The following is a 19,900-nucleotide window of genomic DNA, read 5'->3' as shown; positions in this document are numbered from 1 at the left end:
ACTCCTGCAGAAATTCAATTATGATCCTGTGTGGTGGGTGACTAAGAATGCCCCCCCCCAGGCTCAACTCTGTGAATGCTTACTCATCAGGAAGCGTCACTACTTGAAAAGGACTAGGAGGTGTGGACTTCTTGGAGTAGATGTGGCCTTGTTGGAGGAAGTATGTCATTCAGGATAGGTTTGAGGTTTCAAAAGCCCAGGACAGGACCAGCGTCACACTCCTCCTGTTGCCTGCGGATCAGGATGTAGGACTCTTAAGTTCTCCTCCAACACCGTGTCTGCCTGTGTGGCTCCATGCTTCTCACCATGCCAATAATCAACTAAGCCTCTGAAACTGTAAGCAAGCCTCAATGAAATGCTTTCTTTTATAAGCGTTGCCATAGTTATGGTGTCTCTTTGCAGCACTGGAACACTAACTAGGCAATTGTGTAACACCTGCTTGCTGTATAGTAGGCACCTGAGAGACTTTTCTCTTACACCACAGAGCTACAGACTTTTAGGTGGAAGGACATGGTGTTGACCTCTCTTTGCAATTATTCCCATTGCAAAATCTCTTAGGCCTCATGAAATGCTGAAAATGGTACGAGATTGATCCTCACCTTGGATGCAAAGCCCTGGCTGAGCCACTGGGAACACATCTTGTATAACCTTGCCGGTTAGCTGAAGCACGTGACACCACCAGCTCTGGGGCTCTGAAGGTGTCAACACCAATCCTGTGTCCTGATGCAAATCTGGAGCTCCATTTGCAACAAGCCTGAAGCAACTGCTACTGGTCTAGATTTGCAACCACAGACAGGCAATCCTGTCCCTAGTCTTCTTTTTAATCAGGGAGACCGAAGAAGGAGATCTTCAAGCACAGAAGCTCATCCAGGCTCTTTTAGCACCTACTGTTCCCTGTCCTCACACCCAGAATACCTAAGGCCCCACTATAGCAAGCCAACAGCTCAGAGGTTGGCATCTGAGCCCACACTTCTGGGTTCAAGGCTGTCCAGAATATAGAGCCAAACATCCAACACTCATTCTGTTTTGGTGATTTCAGAGTTTTTGTTTGTTTGCTTGTATTTTGTTTGGGGTCTTGATTGTGTCTGGTTTTTCTTTATTTTGAGTCCCCATTTGTTGTGAGATTAATGGTCTCATATTGAAGCCTGTGAGTAATTGGCATTTACTAGACACAAGTGTGGACTTTTACAAGCCAGAAGGGGTTACACTGACTCTCTTTACTGTTTCCTGAGAAATCAACACCACCAGATTGTAGCAGGCCAATTACCACTGCACACAAGGTTAGGCTGCCCGGCCACGACAGCTTAATTGGGAGGTAAAAATAAAATTGAGAACAGGCATTCTGCAAGACCGTAAGCACTGCAGGGCGAGCAACACTTGGCAAGGAGGAGCATCAATGGAACTTGGGTGAATGGGTGGAGAAATGAATTAGATTTACAAAACAGCATAGCTTCCTTCTTTGTTACCTCCCTTGAAAGCATGGCATGAAGCAAAGGAACATCCATTGATTTTAAAAGGTGTATAAAGGGCAGAAGTGGCAGACATTTGTATTAACAGATCGTGTGGGTAACAGGTGTCAGGCTTTGCTCTCCTTCCCAAGAGCAGAAGTGCAGAATGAGTCCCTTGCAGTGTTGGAGGACGCTCTTCATTCTCTCTGCCTTCCTAGGGTTGGGGCAGGAGGCTGCAGCATCCTGGAATTACCACTTACCCCAGGCTTAAAGCAGCTGTGGGGCCACACCTGGACTGAGAGACTCCCAAATGAGCTGCAGACTGACTGCAACCTTCCAGGGAGCAGCAAAGGACTTCCATGATGTGAAAAATAATGTCATCTGCCTTCAGAATCCAAAGATAATCTGTTTTGGCTAGATTAAATCAGGAGAAATGTTTTGTTCAAATGCTAGGATGGCATTACAACAGTCATGAATTGTTCCCAGCTAAATGACTCTGACTAGGGACTCTACTGTCCCCACACAGCCTGACAGGAGTCAAAAAGTGGGGTTTCTTCACGAAAAGCACCAGGCAGCCCCATGTGGCAGTGTGAAAAGACCTCGGCGGGAGTTGAACACGTGCTCATCTCTGCTGAGCTGTCTAGGAACTGGACACACAGGAGGAATCACCAGGTCAGCTCCTGGAGTCTTAGGGAAGGTGGTGTTCAGAGAGCACACCTTCCAGGATCCCGGCAAGCAGTATTGACAGGCCAGGACCTGTCCTGATACATGCACACCCTCTGGTCACGGTTAGGGTTCATCAGAGCAGCGTGATAGCACCCATCTGGGAGTCTGTCTAGAAGATGAAGACAGCAGAGACTGTTCATAACATTTGTATTTCATGAGCTAACATCTCTACCCCTACTGTCATTGTGTCCAAACCAGAACAATGCAAAGGAGTAGATGCTCTCAGCTTGTGATTCTCCTAATTAACACATTGTCTGCTTGGTAAATAAAACTTTTTGTTTATACTTTACGATTTGATATATTTATACACAACACTCTAAGTAGAATAAAAGAAGCATGTGTTTGCTTGTACACTGGAGTATATGTGTGTGGATGTGTGTGTATATACATATATATGTGTGTACATGTGTGTATTTGTCCCTGTGAGTGTGTGTATGTGAGTGCATATTCATATATGTGTGTCTCTGTATATGTTTGTGCATGTTAGTATGCACAAAAACACACCTCCGCATGTGTGTTTGTCTCTGTGTATTTGTGAATGTGTCTGTGTCTCTCTGTGTATATGTATGTGTTTGTGCATGTGAGTGTGTGCTTGTGTGTGCATGTGGTGTGTGGGTGCATGTATGTAGTGAGGGCTCTTATTCACTGAGCTCTTCTTACCTCAAACACTTGCACAGACAGAGCTCACTGCTGCCCCTCACCTTCTTGCATAGTGGATGGCGTCATCGCTACAGTTGTGTCTAAGCTGATAGAGATGGGGCTGCAACATCACTCAGCCTGCCCAGTGAGAGCACTGGTCCATGGGTTAGGGTACAAAATACCTTACTCCAGACTCAGTGGTCATGCATTTAACCTGCTGAGAGGATCCGCTCTACACTCAGGGAGGACCTGAATGGGGCTGTAATCGGAACCCACTCTAGTCTGAATGGTTCATCTCCCTGCTTCAACAACTCCCACTCAGAATGGAGGCCAAGGTCCCCAGAGAACTTTAATGGAGCTGGTGTGGTGTGGGAGCCAGAACCTGGAGTGCGTGTGGCTCACTAGCCTGTGCACTGAGGAGGCAGATGAAACACCTTCCATACCCGTGGCAAGAGGACAGAAGGCAGGGAGAAGGTTCAATGTCAATGTGGGGATTTTCTCTGTCATTTCACTTTTAAATGGGGATGTTTGGGTCACTTTGACTCTTGCTACGACTGGCTTGGTGGGGAGTGAGTTGGAGAGAATGAGCTTCTTCCCTGATTTGCAGATTGTTTGGAATCTTCCTAAGAGAGCAGGCTCACTCCTTAGCCTGTGTGGTCAGGTTTGGCTGAGGCAAGTTAATATGTTGTTGCAACTTTCTTCCCTTTAGAATTCAGGAACAAGCAAGCAAAGTGGAGACCCATTTATTCTAGAAGGATTATCTCCACCTGCATAATTCTTCACCTGTCGCCCTGGGAAAGCAGACAGCATCAGAGAGGCGCAGGGCATTTGGAGGGCGAACACTCTGGGAGTATGAGTCTTGTGAGACTTCCAGATCGGACTTCTACCGCAGGTTTTCCAGCTCAGGTGTGACATGCCCAGCACCGAGCAGCTGTCCGGACCTCCGGGTCTCCTAGGAACACAGACTCCATCTGTCTTGGAATTCAAGGGCACTCTGGAAGTCATGGGATAATTTACCTGGACAAAGGGCAGAGAAAGCAAGGGCATTGCCACAGCCAAGCTCTACACCAGAAACAAAACCAACCAACCAAACAAACAAACAAAAAAAACAACAAACCAAAAACCATGACTTGGGAAAGAAAGCAGAAACCACAGCAAGATAAAAGAAACTCAGAAATACAGAAGGTGACCGTTCCTGCTCAAACTCTGGGATCTGTTATGCACACATTCATACATAGTGAAAACCACGTATATATAATAAGTTAAAGATAATTATGAGAGTGTAGATATATGGCTCAGTATTTCTGTGCTTGCCAGGGCAGTTTGAGACCCCATGTGGAAAGCCAGGTCAGAGTTTTGACTCTGCTCTAAGGTCTGTGACTTGGTGATCTCAGTTTTTTGGGACCACACATGGCCTGCCTCTATCTTTCAAGCTTCTCTTTTTCAATGGTCTTCTTCTTTTACCAGTATCAAATCAAACACGATTGGAAGGATTGTGTAATGTGGTCCACCATTACTGAAAAATGTGAGAATGTGAGGATAGGCCAAGCGCAGACACAAATACACTCCTGTCCACATGCCTATCCACATCCAAAAGAAACAAGGTTAACTCGAAATGGACATCTCAGACCTGGCTGCATCTCCAGGTTTTAATGTATTCTTTTGCACTTTCAGATATATGTGAAATTCGTCTCCATTATCCTCTCTCAACCTGGGAGCCCTCCCTCTTCCAGGCAAAACTTCTAACTTCAGTCTCTGTCACCCCAGTGCCTGTGTGTGGCATTGCAGGCACCACAGCCACTCCCAGTTACTTGGTGACTTTTGACTGGCTCTCTAAAAATCAAGTAACTTCCAAAGTGCCCACCTCACGTGTGACTCTCAGAGTTGAAGTCAGAGCATGCTCCAAATCCTTTCTTTTAGTACTCCTGGCTCTGAGCTGGGCCAGCAAGAAGGGAGAGAGGACAGAGGGAGGTGACTCCTGCATGGCTGGAGTATTTTATTGTTTGATCACGGAAAATCAAGTCAATTGCGGTATCACTTCCTCCTGTTCTTTGGTCAGGACTATGATGACACTTGCTTCCTTTATATGGTGATCATAGTGGGGACAATGAGAACAACATCACGGAGAAACCAGAACCAAGGTCTCCAGAACTCTGCGGAAGGAAGCTTGGGAGCACAGGAGATGACGATGGTGACCGTGTCTTTGCAGCATCACGTTTGCACACAAGACCTACCTTAGCAGCAAGGAAGTGGACAGCCATTAGGCATACAGAACCCGGGCAGTTGCTCAGAACGCCTGCGTGATTCATATCCATTGGAAGTAGTAAGTGATACTTCCTGCGATGCCGCTAAACATTTATCACATAAATTTTAACATTAAAGCTATGCTTCTTATCAGAAATTCAGTCCTAAGCACTATCCCAAACTCTGTCCAGATATTTCCCCTGTGAAATTTTTTCTTTTGAGAATGGTGTCACAGAGCACAACAGCCAGATAAACAGTAACACAGGGCAAGAGTCTCAAGAGCAGTATTTACAATACATGGCTGCAGTGTGGTATGGTGGAACAATGGGCTTAGCAGTATCAGAGAGAGCTTAGCTCTCAACTTTGACCCTCCGTTCTATTAGGAATGCTTTCTGGGGCTAGAGGGATGGATCAGCAGTTAAGAGTTCTTGCAGAGGATAAACATCCAGCATCCGGAAGCTATAAACCTATACAACTCCAGCTCCAGGGGACTCTCATTGTCTTCTGGCCTCCACAGGAACTGTACTCATGCACATGCACACACACACACACACACACACACACACACACACACTCAAATGTTAAAATGATATCTCATATATATGATATCATATAAATATATCATACTTATATGGTATATTTCATATGTCATATGATATATATTATATATATAAGATCATATATATTATCAGATGATAGGTTTGGGCCATAATACCTTCATACCTCATCATGTAATGATTGTCGCTAGGTTGATTTTTCCATGCAGTAGCAGGTGGTGACCTCCAGCCTTCGCAATTACACATCATAACACAGTGAGAACACTCGGCAGCTGTTCACAACCTACTACCTCATCTAGCCCAGAAATGGGACACTTATCCTTCTCTGAGCCAATCATGGCAGACACGGGGCTCGGGGACACACGGACTGTCAAAGCATCCTGCCCTTCAACACACACATGAACTAGGGGCAGAGTCTGCTTGTTCACGGTGCTGTCTTGTACTGGAATTTCACTAAGGCCGCAGATAGAATGCTTAGTGTTCTGACTACCCCAACTTCCAAAAACAACAACAGAACAAAACTAACAGCAACAACAACGACAACAAAAATACCTCCAAGGGAAAGGACAGATCCTGGGAAAGTGATCGACTTGGGCATGGATTCGTGGTGGTCACTGAGTTGGGGATATTAAACAGTTGCTGTTTGTATATCAGTAATATTTCTACAAGTACTCTAAAGTAGTAAAGGAGTTAAGTAGTAGTTGCCACTGCCTGTTCTAAAATGGCCGTGGAGAGAATCATCTGTCTAGAAAGCTAGGCCTGCTCCACAAAATCCTGCTGTCCCTAGGATGGGAGGTGGAGGAGCTGTACACATGTTAAGTTTAAAAGTCAGTTTATTAGCCGTGGAGCATGCGCACACATGTGTTTATATGCATGTTGGGTATGTGCTCATTTCTAATCAGTGAGAAGGGTAGAAAGGAGACCAGAAGTACATCGTTTGAGGAGAAAGGATGGAGATCCTCTAAGTCAGGCTGCCAAGTAGCATTGGTAGCAGCACTTAATAGAAACATTTTACCTTATCCAGGAGGCAACTCTGTGCCCTGTGAAGAAGACAGGAGTAAAGGGGGCAGACGTGAAAGCTGGAGAAGCTCGAGTCTGAAGCATATAAACATGCTCAGAGAGGGCAGCTCCAACAAACACTCTAGGAATGTTTGTGTGCTGCTGTGTGGTTTGTCCTTTTCCTGGTACACCCAGAAGAACCAGAAGATGACATTCAAGTTAGAGCTGCTCGCAAGGGCAAAGCTGCCGAGGGAATAAGGGATTTTGCAAGCAGCGAACATGAGCACTTGCATAGCTCAAGTCAGACAGGTGAAACTTCTGTAGAATGTGCTGCGGAAGACAGAGGAAGGACGCCCTCCCTGGGAGAAGAGGGCAAGGGCCATCGTAGAGAGAGTTATGAAGGCCAATGGATGGTCGCTGTGGTCCTTTCATCAGGACACTGACATCTTTAAACATAGAACAAAGGGGTGGGAGTAGAGAATGGGATTCAGGAAACCCAGGTAGGTGCTTGACTATAATGGTGTCATGGTGTGAAAGCAGTGCAATGTCTCAGACACTGACACGACCATCGGGAAGTGTGTGGGCCCGTTGAGAAGGTGCATACAATGCATACAAAGAACTTGTTCAAAATTAGAGTAAAGGGGACAGAAAGGGAACAGGTTCCATTTTCATTCATTTGCCATTCAGGGGGAAGGTGCATCATTGTGTGTACAGGGGCCATGTCAGAGTAGGAGTTCAGATGGGTGGGGACGGAGAAGCGTCCTACCTGCTCCCGTGGAAGAGCCCCGCTGCTGCTACCGTACCTAACTCATCACACTCTCTCACCTGCCAGAAACACTGAGCTTTGTGATTTGTAAGATTACCAAACCTGAAGCGTAGAGAATCAACCCTTTACATCTCACTGGTCTTAAGGAGCTGAGATGTAGTGGAAACGAAGCCTCAATTTTAACCTCTGTAATCCGGAGTCCCTTGTAGGCTACCAACCACTAGTGTCCGACCCTTCCTGTTTACAGAGCATCGTGCAAGCATGACTGCACAGCCCGTGAGCCAGTGCTGCCGTCCGCCTGATGGAGGGCTCGAGCACCCATCATTCAGTACAGGCTGCCCTGTGGGCAAGGTGTGGCATCTGAAGATGTGAGTATTGAAGATGATTCTGCTTAGTGAAGTACCCAAGCCAGGTTCGTGGGGTAAACTTTACTTGGGAAATGTCCCCAGACATAGAGATAACCCTTTCTGGTTTTGATCCTATGCACTGTGTAAATAGGAGCATACAGTACAGATTACAACTAGAGGGAGAAAAGAAACCTGAAGTTTTGGCTAATTATAATACTAACCATTTGATTAAAATGCTTCAGCTGTGAGAAGCCGCATTATAAGCTCCTGTGGAACAAAGATCCAGCATGGAATGTCTTCTGGGTTGAATGTTGCGCCCCAAACACGTTTGAAGTCACAATAAATAAACAATCTCTGCTTTAAAAAAGCTGCAAATGGAGATTAGAAGCAAGCATACAAACAAGCCCTTCACAGAAACGGTGCTTCCTCCCCTTTAACGCTGACTAATTGACAACTGTGTGAGCCTTTTCTTTCTCTGTCTCTTTCCAGAGGGAGGAGAGAGATTGGAGTTGGCCGAGATCCCATCACTGGCTGGAGATAAGCCATCTGTCCCAGCTGCTGTGCCGTCAACTGCCACTCCAATTGACAATGAACCCAGAGACCTGTAATAATTGTGACTTGGGCAGGTAATTCCTTCCTTTTAGGGCCCATCTGTCCCTGCTCTGTACCTCTCTCCTGGGGGCACCGCTCTCTGGAAGGCCGCAGAATGCTGCGCAGACTCAGGTTTGCCTTGGAGGAGTCTGTACCAGGGCTTGCAGACAGCAGGCCCACAGAGCAACTGAAGACGTGTGGAGTTGTAATCCTGTCACCAGGCACTCACACGGCATCTGCCGCTCAGCCTGCGTGGTTCGGGGAGACTTGAACCAACTGTTTTTTGCTTGCCAAGCTTGCTTGTAGAAATGTTTATTTCCAGCAGTTAGTTTTTCTTTATTTTTTATGTTTGGGCAAATTTACCTTAAGCCTTTTCCTTTCCTTCTCCTTCTTCTTCTTGTTCTTCCTCTCTCTCTCTCTCTCTCTCTCTCTCTCTCTCTCTCTCTCTGTGTGTGTGTGTGTGTGTGTGTTTGCGTTGACATGTGCATGTGCATACTCTTGCATGTGTGCCTGCATGATACATATGGAGATGGAGATCAGAGGTCAACCTTAGACTTCATCCTTGGCAACACTGTCCATCTTCTTTGGGACCAACTCTCTCATGGCTTAGAGTTCACAAATTAGGCAGATCTTGCTCTGTGACTCAGAATCTAGCAAAAAACCACCAAATGTTCTCAATGAGCTGCTTGAGTGTGTTAGGACAGACTTAATGTGGACATGATGATAAAAACTCAAGTCTTATCAAAGGAGCTGTGGAGGGATGACTGGGGTTGACTTTTTTCGTTTTTTTTTTTTTTTTTTAACTCAGGGAAACTGAGAATTTAGACTCAGCATGCCTTTTGAATTTCCACAGTATACTTTGATTTTGTTTTGTTTCGCTTTGCTTTTGGTCTTTCAAGACAGGGTTTCTCTGAGTAGTCCTGGCTGTCTTGGAACTCACTCTGTAGACCAGGCTGGCCTCTTACTCACAGAGATCCACATGCCTCTGCCTCCCAAGTCCTGAGGATTAAAGGCGTGCACCACCACACCTGGGGACTATTCTTTAATTGGTTGCTGCTGTTGGGTTCACTATTCAGAAGAGACGAATGTACTGAGAATCAGGCACCAACTTAACCTTGTCCAGAGCTTCGGGTCAAGAACCCTTGCTCTCATCAGGTCAAGAACCCTGACATTCTCATCGATACAAGAGACCTCTAATGGGACCCCTCACAAAGACAACCCTGGTATACTCCTTTCCAACCACAGGACATTCTCTAAACATGGGGTTTCAGCTCTAAGGCTCTAGCTCATTCAGGAAACTCTTTGTTATATTAACATAAGGACCCATGTTCAGCCTCCAAACCCACATGAAAACTAAGAGTTGTAGCGCATTCTTCAGTCCCTGTGGGGAGGTAGAAACAGGTGGGTCCCTGAGCCTTGTTGACTGCCAACCTTCCTTGTTTGGTGAGTCCCATATCTAAGTGAGTGACTCTGCCTGCAAAAACAGATGAGATCTGGATGTGGTGACACAGGCCTTTCATCCCAGCTTACAGGAAGCAGAGGCAGGGGGATCTCTGTGAGTTCAAGGCCAGTCTGGTCTGCATAGAAAGTTCCAGGACAGCCAAGGCTACATAGAAAGATTCAGTCTCAAAAGGAAAAAATTGGATGATGAATGAGGATCAAAGATTGACTTCTGACCTACACACGCACGCGCGGGAGCATACACACACACACACACACACACACACACACACACAAAGGAACTCTCTCTTTCTCTAAGAGTTTTCAGATCATAGGTAAGATAACTTGAAATCTTGATGCTGACACCAATTCTCCAAACATCAAGGATATTTTTCTCCTGGTCCCTATTCTTCTAAGCAGCTTCCTTTCATTTCATGCTAATTAACTCATTTAAATCTCTTTTCTTGCCTCCTTAGGGGCCATTTACGCCACATACCCTTTTCCATACCTAACTTTGGTCCTATTCAATTTTTTTCTTTCTGAGCCAATCCTTCCAATTTACCTCATGAGCTCCAGGCAATATATATAATTTTTAGATGTAGGACCATCAGCATCACAACACATTGCTTTGTTGTTTTGTGGTCTCTGATGTTTACGTTTTCTCTGATACTCTTACCTTCATCCCCATGTTCCTGCATTGTTTGTAATTCCTTAGCTATTCACAGAGCAGAAGGTTCTGGGAAGAACCCACCCAAGCAAAAAAAAAAAAAAAAAAAAAAAAAAAAAAAAAAAAAAAAAAAAAAAAACTTCTTGAGATAATATGTCAGGGAGACCTAGGTCAAACATCTACCTGTGGGTGTCAATGTAACATTTACCATCTATGAGCTAGCTTGCCCCGTAGACCAACAAACACAGTGACTCCAGGTGGGGACAGGATGTACTTGATGATGGAGGATGCAAGTCAGGGAGCCCCTTTAGTGATGCCTATGTAACTGGGACAAGTAGCTATAGAGTCCCAGAGACTGAGAAGGAGGGATGTCAGAGTGACCTGCAAAGGTAGAGGAAGGCCAGAGGGAGGGGAAAGAAACTTAAGGAGAACGGTAACTACTTGGAAGGGATATGTCTGAGACAGAAAGTAAAAACCTAAAGGTAACAATGGCTGTCTCTTGAGTGGCCAAGAAGGACTTCCCAGTGAGGGACTGAGGTGCAGGAAGTGCAGACTTTGGGGGAGCGTGGCGAATCATCCTGCACAGACAGGAGCGATGTAGCCGAGTTGGCGGTGGTGGAGGTGATAGAAGCCAGACACGTCCCAGGATTTTCTCAGTTTTCAAATCTTCAGGGTTAATAAGGAAAGACCTGATGGTTCAGGCTTTTGTCTTTTATCTGGTTCTTGTGGCTTGCTTTACCCCCTTAGGAGCTGAGAAAATCCTCTAGCCACGCCCCCTCCAAACTCCAGGCTCTAAATCCTCACAGTGCTTTCTCAGACCGCTTCTCAGCTCACAGAGACAAACCGAAAACAAGCGTTTTGTGCAATCCTGGTTCTAGAAGGCTGATAAAGAACTTGGGAATCCCACAGAAAACATCACCTTAGCTTCACAGAAACCATTCAGACACTGGTAGCAGACGCCAGTGACCCAGTGATGTTGGCTTCCTATACAGTAGTAAGAAAGCCTCACATAGGTAGAGCAGTCTGTATGGAAGCTTTAGAAGCTGGGAGACCACAAGTAGGAGAAACTTGAGATTCTCCCATCGCTTTCTCCGCAGCTGGCCCAGAATTTTCCCATCCTGCTCTGTGTGCCTAAATCCCTCTGCACGATAGGAGTTCCAGTCCTCCCATCACCTGTCAGTGCCTCTCAGGGATGACTGGATATTGACCATTAGGTGTTCTAGCAAAGGCACACACACTCCATCTGGCTTCCTTCTACACTTTCACTCCCTGACCTCATCGGTGACCAGAAGTTGGAGGGTCGTCATGCTCCATGTTCACCCAATTGGCTTCCTTGGAACACCACACCTAAGATGGATGATATAAAATGAGATGTGGTACTTGGGTCCCTCTGGGTGTGTTCTGAACGATGCTCATCCAAGCTGCATAGTTTTCTTAGGTGACTTATGCCTCTACAATAAAACTATGCAAAGTCCTCGTTTCTCCGTTTTGTATGATATTTTCTAAAGGATCCCTGAGATGTGTTAACACCTGAGAGTTGGCATGTTGCCTCTGACACCACTTCCACACACTTTATCTTTTCCCTCACAGGATAAATTTTGGGTTGTTTGTTGACTACTTTTAATTTGTGACCAGATCTCTCTCTGTAAATGAGGCCTTAGCTATATACTGTATGGAAGCTATTTCTCACATTAGCTGTAGATATGATGCTCTGTCTCAAGTATTCCTTATGGTAATCTTGGTGAGTTCTTCTTCCATAGGCCTGTAAGAACTGACTTAATTCTCTGCTGTGTTTTACACTACTCTATTCATGTAAAGGATTTATTGCAACACCGAATATTTTAGAGCCACGCAGGCCTTTGACACGATGCTTGGATATTCTGAACCTAAACAATTTGTTTTCAAACTATTGAGGAAAGAGCTTGCTTTGATACCATCTTCATAGCAGGCGTCATCAGGAAAACTATTAGGAAGGTTCTAATAAGACACTTTATTAAATGCCTATGATTTGGGTATCACTGTGGAGAAGCATATGAATAAGGCATGGCATGAGATCTTATCCTCAGGAATCTATACACAGATACATATATTTATAAGTTTATCCTTGTTTATACTATGTACCTGGATAGTCTAATTTAAATTAGGAAGTTTGAAGAAAGTCTCACAGGCAGCAGAAATAGGTTTCCATTTTGTCCTTCATGGTTCTAAACACTCCTGTGCATCTCTCTCCCTGTGAGCCACTCTCCATAGATGATAGTCTCTCTGCATGTGGGCTCTGCAATTTCCTCATTCATTTATCCATCAAATAGTGGGGTCGTGTACAAATCTCGGCTGTACTGAATTGGGAGGATGGTCTGTGGATGCCCTTTTGGGACATTCATTCCCCTTTCTCCAGGTATGCACATAAGAGAGATATGGATCTTCTTGGTGTCGTATTTTTAAATCTTCTAGAAACGCCTACCTTTTCCATAATGGCTGAGCCAGTGTGTGTTCCTACCTGTGTAAGCATTCCCTTTCTAACCACATTCTTGCCAAGATCATTTCTCTTTTGACTGTTTGATAGTGGCCATCCTCACAGGTGCAGGCTGGCACCTGACAGTGGATTTTTGTAGCCCCTGCTGAGAGCCTTTTCCTACCCATGTTGGCCATCATTATACCTTTTATGGAAAGGTTTCTTATCAAATTTCTGCCTGTTAATCTGATGATGAGTTTTACAAATTGAGTTGAATCTGATATTAACTCCAGAGGCACCACTGCAAATATTTTCTCTCATTCATAAGTTCCCGTTTCATTTTGCTGTCTCATTTGCTATACAATAGAAGTCTGGTTTGGTATAGAACTATTTGTCCATCTGATTCTTCAACCTGAGTGTCCATCATAGCATGGAAACCATCATTGGTAGGGCCCACGTTAGTGAGTCTTTCAGCTTCTTCTCCAGTGAATCTGTTACATCTGGTCTTGCCTTTGATTGTATATGATGATGATAGAGCCAAATACCATTCCTTCACATGTAGAAAAGGAAAGAGAGGATAATGTCCTCTAGAACTGGTATGCAGGCCCTGGCCCTGCTGCTCTTGTCCTTTGTCCTTCCTATGTATATTTCATGATTGACTATACTTGATCTGTTGTTATTTTCAGATAGTACTCATGATCTTTTTCATATTTAAAAGGAAATGTTTGAAATCTCAAAAACTATGCAAACCAATACTCACATTCTCTCTATATAAGGTTACACTCACCATGACATGATCAAGAGAGAGACGGCTGTTGGTCTCCTTACTTAGATGGAGATCACGGAAGCAGACATCTGAACATAGTGACTGCAAAGTTCCCTCCAAACATCTTTCAATGAACATAGAGGGCAATACAAAGGAAAATGAGAAGCATCCTGCCTAAGCTCTTGGCCAAAAGAGGATCTATCAGGAAACAGCCAAAGTGGTTTTGGTCCAATAAGTCCATTGCCATCATTTGTTGGAGGAAGGAAGGAAGGAAGGAAGGAAGGAAGGAAGGAAGGAAGGAAGGAAAGAAAGAAAAGAAAAACTTGATGACAAACTTGGATCAAGAAGACTCCAAGATAAATACATTTTAAAAATGTTTTCAGCCTTCATTTTTAGACAGTTTAAATTTCCCTGCAGATCCATGGCAGAGGTTCTTCTTACATCTCTGGATATCTATTGAAAAGAAAAAACAAAGAGACAGAAAACCCAGAAAATGAGGCTGGGGAAGGAGAAGAGTAGCAACAATCCGTCTCCCACATACAAAGCTCTGTGGTGGAAAGCAGTCATTTAGAAGTGGCACAACCTGGGTGATGGGTGGCATTTTGATAGGACACTGTGTCTTTGGTGACAGTGGAGCAATCCATGGGCAACCCAGGACCAGACCTGGTGTAGGAGTTCCTTCTGTTTGTGTGTTGCTTTCATTTGATAATGAAAAAAGAAACTGCCTTGGCCTAGTTGATAGGGTGGAACTTAGGTCGACTGAGAAAACAAAACTGAGTGCTGGGAGGAAGAAAGGCAGAGTCAGAGAGATGCCATGGATCCAAGGCCAGAGATAGATGTGTTGAAACTTTTCTGGTAGGCCATGACCTCATAGTGATACACAGACTGATAGAATGGGTTAAACTAATATGTAAGAGTTAGCCAATAAGAAGTTAGAGCTAATGGACAAGCAGTGTTTTAATTAATACAGTTTCTGTGAGGTTATTTTAGGTGTAAGCTAGCTGGGTGGCCAGGACAAACAAACTGCCTCTCCTTGCAACACAGACCAAAGAAAAAGAAGCTCAAGGCAAAGGACATTTGCCATAAAATGGAGAAAAGAAGGATGGAAGTTTCTGGACGTGCCCTGGTAGCTATGGCATGCCCTTCCTCTGGTAGACTATATTCAGGTCTCCTTCTCACGGCCACAGGTGCTAACCATACTGAAATGTCACTTTGTGTGGGAGGTGTGGGGAATTGAGACAGGGTTTCTCTGTGTGGTCCTGGCTGTCCTGAAACTCACTCTGTAGACCAGGCTAGCCCCCAACTCACAGAGCTCTGCCTGCCTCTGCCTCTAGAGTCCTGGTATTAAAGGCATGTGCCACCACCTCCTGGCTTGGAATGTTACATGTAAAATAAATTAATAGGGATGGCCACAGTCCTTGACCCCTTCCTCCCTAACCACCACAATGCAAATGATGCTTGTGGGAAGGCAAAGAGCAGAGGGCCCAGTGCAACATCCCTCATGCACTAACCTTGCAGAACCAGCAAGCTGAGTCAGAAGTAGGTCCTGCCCCAGTTGAATTTGTGAGGTGGGTGTGGTCTAGCCCATGCTCTACCATGCAATTCCACATTCTCTGACCAGAGGCACCCTGAGTCAGTGTGTTGTTTAATGCTGCTGAGATGTTGTGTGATGAAAGATGACTTCGTCATAGATTTTGACAATAGACACTGCATCTTGTGTGTTGTTTAAAGCTTTTGATTTGTTAAAGCCAAGATAATTTGTGGTTGACAATTGTTCTCAAGAGGGTCTAAGTACAGAACTCAAAGGTCACCCCGAAAAGCACATTTCACTCACAATATGCAGAATGGGAGGGAGAGAGACTGCCAACAGTAAGATGAAGGAAGGCTGGAGAGTGAACTCAGAGAAGCAGAGCCCAGGATGGCAGCTCCCAGGGGCTGGGTGGTCATGGGACAGTCACAGCCTCACTTAGATAAGAGCTGTGTATCCAAGAGGTCTGTTGTGTGGCATGGTAAACTATTAAAGAACAGTGTTGCATTCTTGGAGATGCTATCAATCTTTCCCCTCAAAAGATACGTGAACATGAGCATCTGACAGCTAGCTCAATTTAGCCATTCTGCAATAGACGCATGTTTCAAATTATCAGGCTATATACATTTACAAATATCTGAAAGAGTCTTGGCAATTAAGATAATTCTTAAAATACATAAAGTTCGGTTAAAAGATGTTCTTTAAAAGTTGAGTAAAATGATTCTGTTAAAAAAAATTTTCTTTTGAAGAGTTGGCTATAGTTTCTAAGTTCCCAAATTAGAGGTCTGTAAATTATGGTCTTTGGGCACGATGCCATTCTCTTTCTGTTTTTACAAATAAAGTTTTCTTGGCACACATTCATGAACATTTATTCGTAAAATACCATGGATGCTTTGCTCAGCGACCCCAGAGGCGAGATGTTGCAACACAGCGTATCCACGAATGCAGAAAAGTACATGCACTTCTTCTGACCCCAGTGAAAATATTTGCAGAATCCTCTTCCCTTTAGAGAGATGGAATACAACATGGGAACAGGAGAATAAGTCACATGTTGGGAGCAGAGACATAGCACATGTGAGTGTGTGGCACAGTTAACGCCTTCTGCCTTATGGTTGTGAAGCCGTGAGACCTTATTACCAAATCTTCACTCAGTAGTTACAAATGTTTTAACTGCCTTGTGTCTTATGTTTGTAATTACATCTCCAGTTCCTAGATGGGAGAGAGCATTTTCACCGCCGCTAGGCCCCCTAACATTCACTAAGTCTGCGTTTCCCTTTTGCAAATGAGAAAACTAAATCAAAGCAGTGGTGACTTCGCGCCATGCTTTGCTTAGTTCAAGAGACTTGAGTTTTTCTCGCCTTCCTCTTCTAACTGCCTCCCATTGGTCTATAGCACTCCATACTTCCTGACATGCATGCTTAATGCTTCGCTGAAGGACGCTCTCTGACATCTTTCTACCGGGGCCAATACCCACTAAAACAGGTGAATGCGCTTAAAGCGGCCTCTGCTTTAGGTGGGTCTGAGACCAGGCAGTCAATGGGAAGGAAAAAGGATCCAAGCCATTTCCAGGTTTAACCTTAACTAGATGAAAGTTCTGGAATGCTAACCTGCCAAAGGAAGTCCCAAGAGAGCTGTCTTTAGGGAGGCGGGACCGTAGAGCATCACCTCCTCAATAGATGGTAACCCAATGAGAACTGAGCCGAACCGCCATCCGAACAGGTTCATCACTGTGCCTGTCATGCCACAACTGTGCTTGTGTGGGGACCTGCAGCTCAGCACGAAGTTCGCTGGAAATGAGAGCCACAGCAACCAACTCTAAGTGATCTAAGGACATTTTCAAGGTCTCTGAGGTCATCAACCACCTTCAATACAGTTCTCTCCTTCTCCAAAGACAAGCCAGTCACACTCTAGATGGAATCTAAGACTCAGCGGCTGCCCTAGTGATAGTAGCTGGTAGCTTCTACTTCTGTCTATCCTTGGTAGCACACAGCAGCCTGAACTAAATATTGGTGATACACAAAAATAAACCTGACAGTCTGATTTCTCAGCTTGTAAAATTAAACAATTTTCAGCAGTATATGCACACACACACACACACACACACCTAAACAGCAGAAATTAAAATTAAAAGGACTCCAAAAGCTTAACAAAGCTCCTATAACACAACATCTGTGGATGAAAAGCCCTCCAGGTCACTTAAAGAAACGACCTTCCGCTGGGTGGTGGTGCACACCTTTAATCCTAGCACTCAGGAGGCAGAGGCAGGTGGATCTCTGTGAGTTTGAGGCCAACCTGGTCTACAAGAGCTAGTTCCAGGACAGGCTCCAAAGCTACAGAGAAACTCTGTCTCAAAAAAAAAGACCTTCCAGCCAGTGTTTTGTGTCTTTTTGTCCACGGACTCCAGGAACTATACTGAGCTTAGAGAAAATGGTGAGAAAAAAATAAACCTATTGAAGGGGCTCATAAGGAACCCCAGGAGGATGTCATTCAGTTTTCTGTTGGTGTGGTAAAATGCCTGAGGCAATCAGCTTACAGAAAAAGAGACTTGTTTTTATCCTTAGCTTCAGAGGCATTGGTCCTTGGCTCCATTGCTTTAAAAGAACTAAGTGAAGAAGCCCCGGAGTCAGTGTGAAGGGTGTTGGATCATAATAAAGATGGGAAGTAAAGGGTTACAGCAGCTCAACTGGAAGAGCTAGGACTTGACAAGCTCAGGTAGGTAGGTGCTCAGAGAGAGAGAAAGTGAACGGTGGGAGAGAGGCCGCTTTTTCAGTTCTCCAGGCCGGCAGGGAGTCTGGGCTTTATTCTCAGAGGATGGGAATCCACTGGGGACTGGAAACAAGGGAGAAAGAGGGCTCGAGGCAGAATCGATATTAGAAAAGGGCTGTGGGGCTGACAACATGGTTCGGAGGGTAAACACTCACCAAGCCTGAGAACCCGAGTTCTTACCTGGGAGCTCCTACAGCGGATGGGCTTCTGAGAACTGGGGAGCAGGAGATGTGCAAAGTGTAGGCTGTGCAGTTGAAGACTTGAGTGTGGAGCTGCAAAGCCCATGCAAGATCCCAGGCGTGGGGAGGTGGAGGCGGGTGGGGCCTGTGACCTTTTGGCCAATCAATCCACACAAAATTTTGAGCTCTAAGTTCAATCAAAGACCCTGACTCAAAAAGTAAGGTGGTGAGTGATTGAGGAAGGTGCTCAGTGTTGACCTCTGACCTCCACACATGCACAGGTGAATGAACACACACAGAGGCACACACACACACACACACACACACACACACACACACACAGCCATTTTAGGTTGAAAACTGAAAACCACAAATAACAGGGAAAGACAGGCAAAGACCAGGCAGTCCTTCAGCCTGGAGGTAATGTCAGCGGAGCCGAGGAGTCACAGTATGGATGAGAAGTGAGTGCCGTGAAGTGAGAGGAAGATGGGTAGGCTGAAGTCCTCGGCATACATACATATATACTTATACTTACATACATACATTTCTTGGTATACATACATATATACATATACACATACATACATATATTCCTCGGCATACATATATAATATATACATACACACATACACACATGCATACATACATATATACATATACATACATGCATATATTTCTCAGCATACATATTGCAAGAAATTGGAGAATAGAGGGTGTTTACTGCTGTTACTTAAGAGCATGTTAGTGTGGTGTACACACACACACATGTGCTGTTAACTCCTCTCTATGTCTTCTGTGCTTGCTAACATGTTACATCCCCCCCTTTGGCAAATCCATTTTCTTTCCCGGGAATTGTTTCATCAAAACACAAACATAGAATAAGACATATCAAACTCACACTGCCCTTGCCTGAACCTGTGAGACAAATGTATGCACGTTAGTTGGTGACTGGTTGTTATTTCCACCCCAGAAACAATGCATGGGGGCCTTAGTGCAGCCGCATGGATATGGAGAAGAGACGGAGAGGACTCAGAGAAGAACAAACCATCCTCAGAGGCTCACTGTCATCACTGACCTTCCAGCATCTAGCCTTTGTCTCCTGGGAAGAAGGCAAAGCTGAACTCTGTCATTAATCATATTCCCCACGACTCCTACGCTCTTAAAAGACAGACCAGCGTGTTTGGGGGAGCTTGGCTATCAGTGTGTTCCATAGCACAGAAACAGCGCTTTTGACAAACTGCCGTGAGCCCATGGGACGAGACAGACATTCAGAGCAGACGCGACCCTCTGCTCACTGGGCTCCCTTTAGGGCAGGGATGTCAGCCCTGAACCTTCTCACCTACAGATCTCAGACTGAGAGAAACGCGGAAAGATGTGTAGCATTTAAATCTGCAAGTAAACCCCACCTGCCCTGATCAGATGGAGGTTTATGACTTGTTTATACTTTTATGTTCTGCTCTGAAGGAGGGAAACCCTCCATTTTCTCACCTTCTCCGTAGGCTCACAGCTCCAAGCCGAATGTCTATCCGGTGGCAGGCCGCTCATTATCCGAGCCGTCTGGAGCCATTATCTTCACAGCGATGTATTAATGCAAGGCCATTAAACAAACGGGGTGCTCTTTGGAAATGGTTTATGAGGCTCATTTTGGATTATGAATATCATATTTATTGCTGTTTTATGTGTAACACTCAAATTGATGGTTAATTCTTCCACCAGCAGCTCACAGTGAGGGCCATTAAAAGGGGGTAGTCATTTCCCCTCTTTTAAATAGGTAAGATGTGACCT

The sequence above is a fragment of the Microtus pennsylvanicus genome, chromosome 8 (genome assembly GCF_037038515.1).
Source record: "Microtus pennsylvanicus isolate mMicPen1 chromosome 8, mMicPen1.hap1, whole genome shotgun sequence".
In the NCBI taxonomy this organism is placed as follows: domain Eukaryota; kingdom Metazoa; phylum Chordata; class Mammalia; order Rodentia; family Cricetidae; genus Microtus; species Microtus pennsylvanicus.
The sequence above is the reverse complement of the archived record's forward strand: the minus strand, read 5'-3'. Positions refer to the sequence as shown.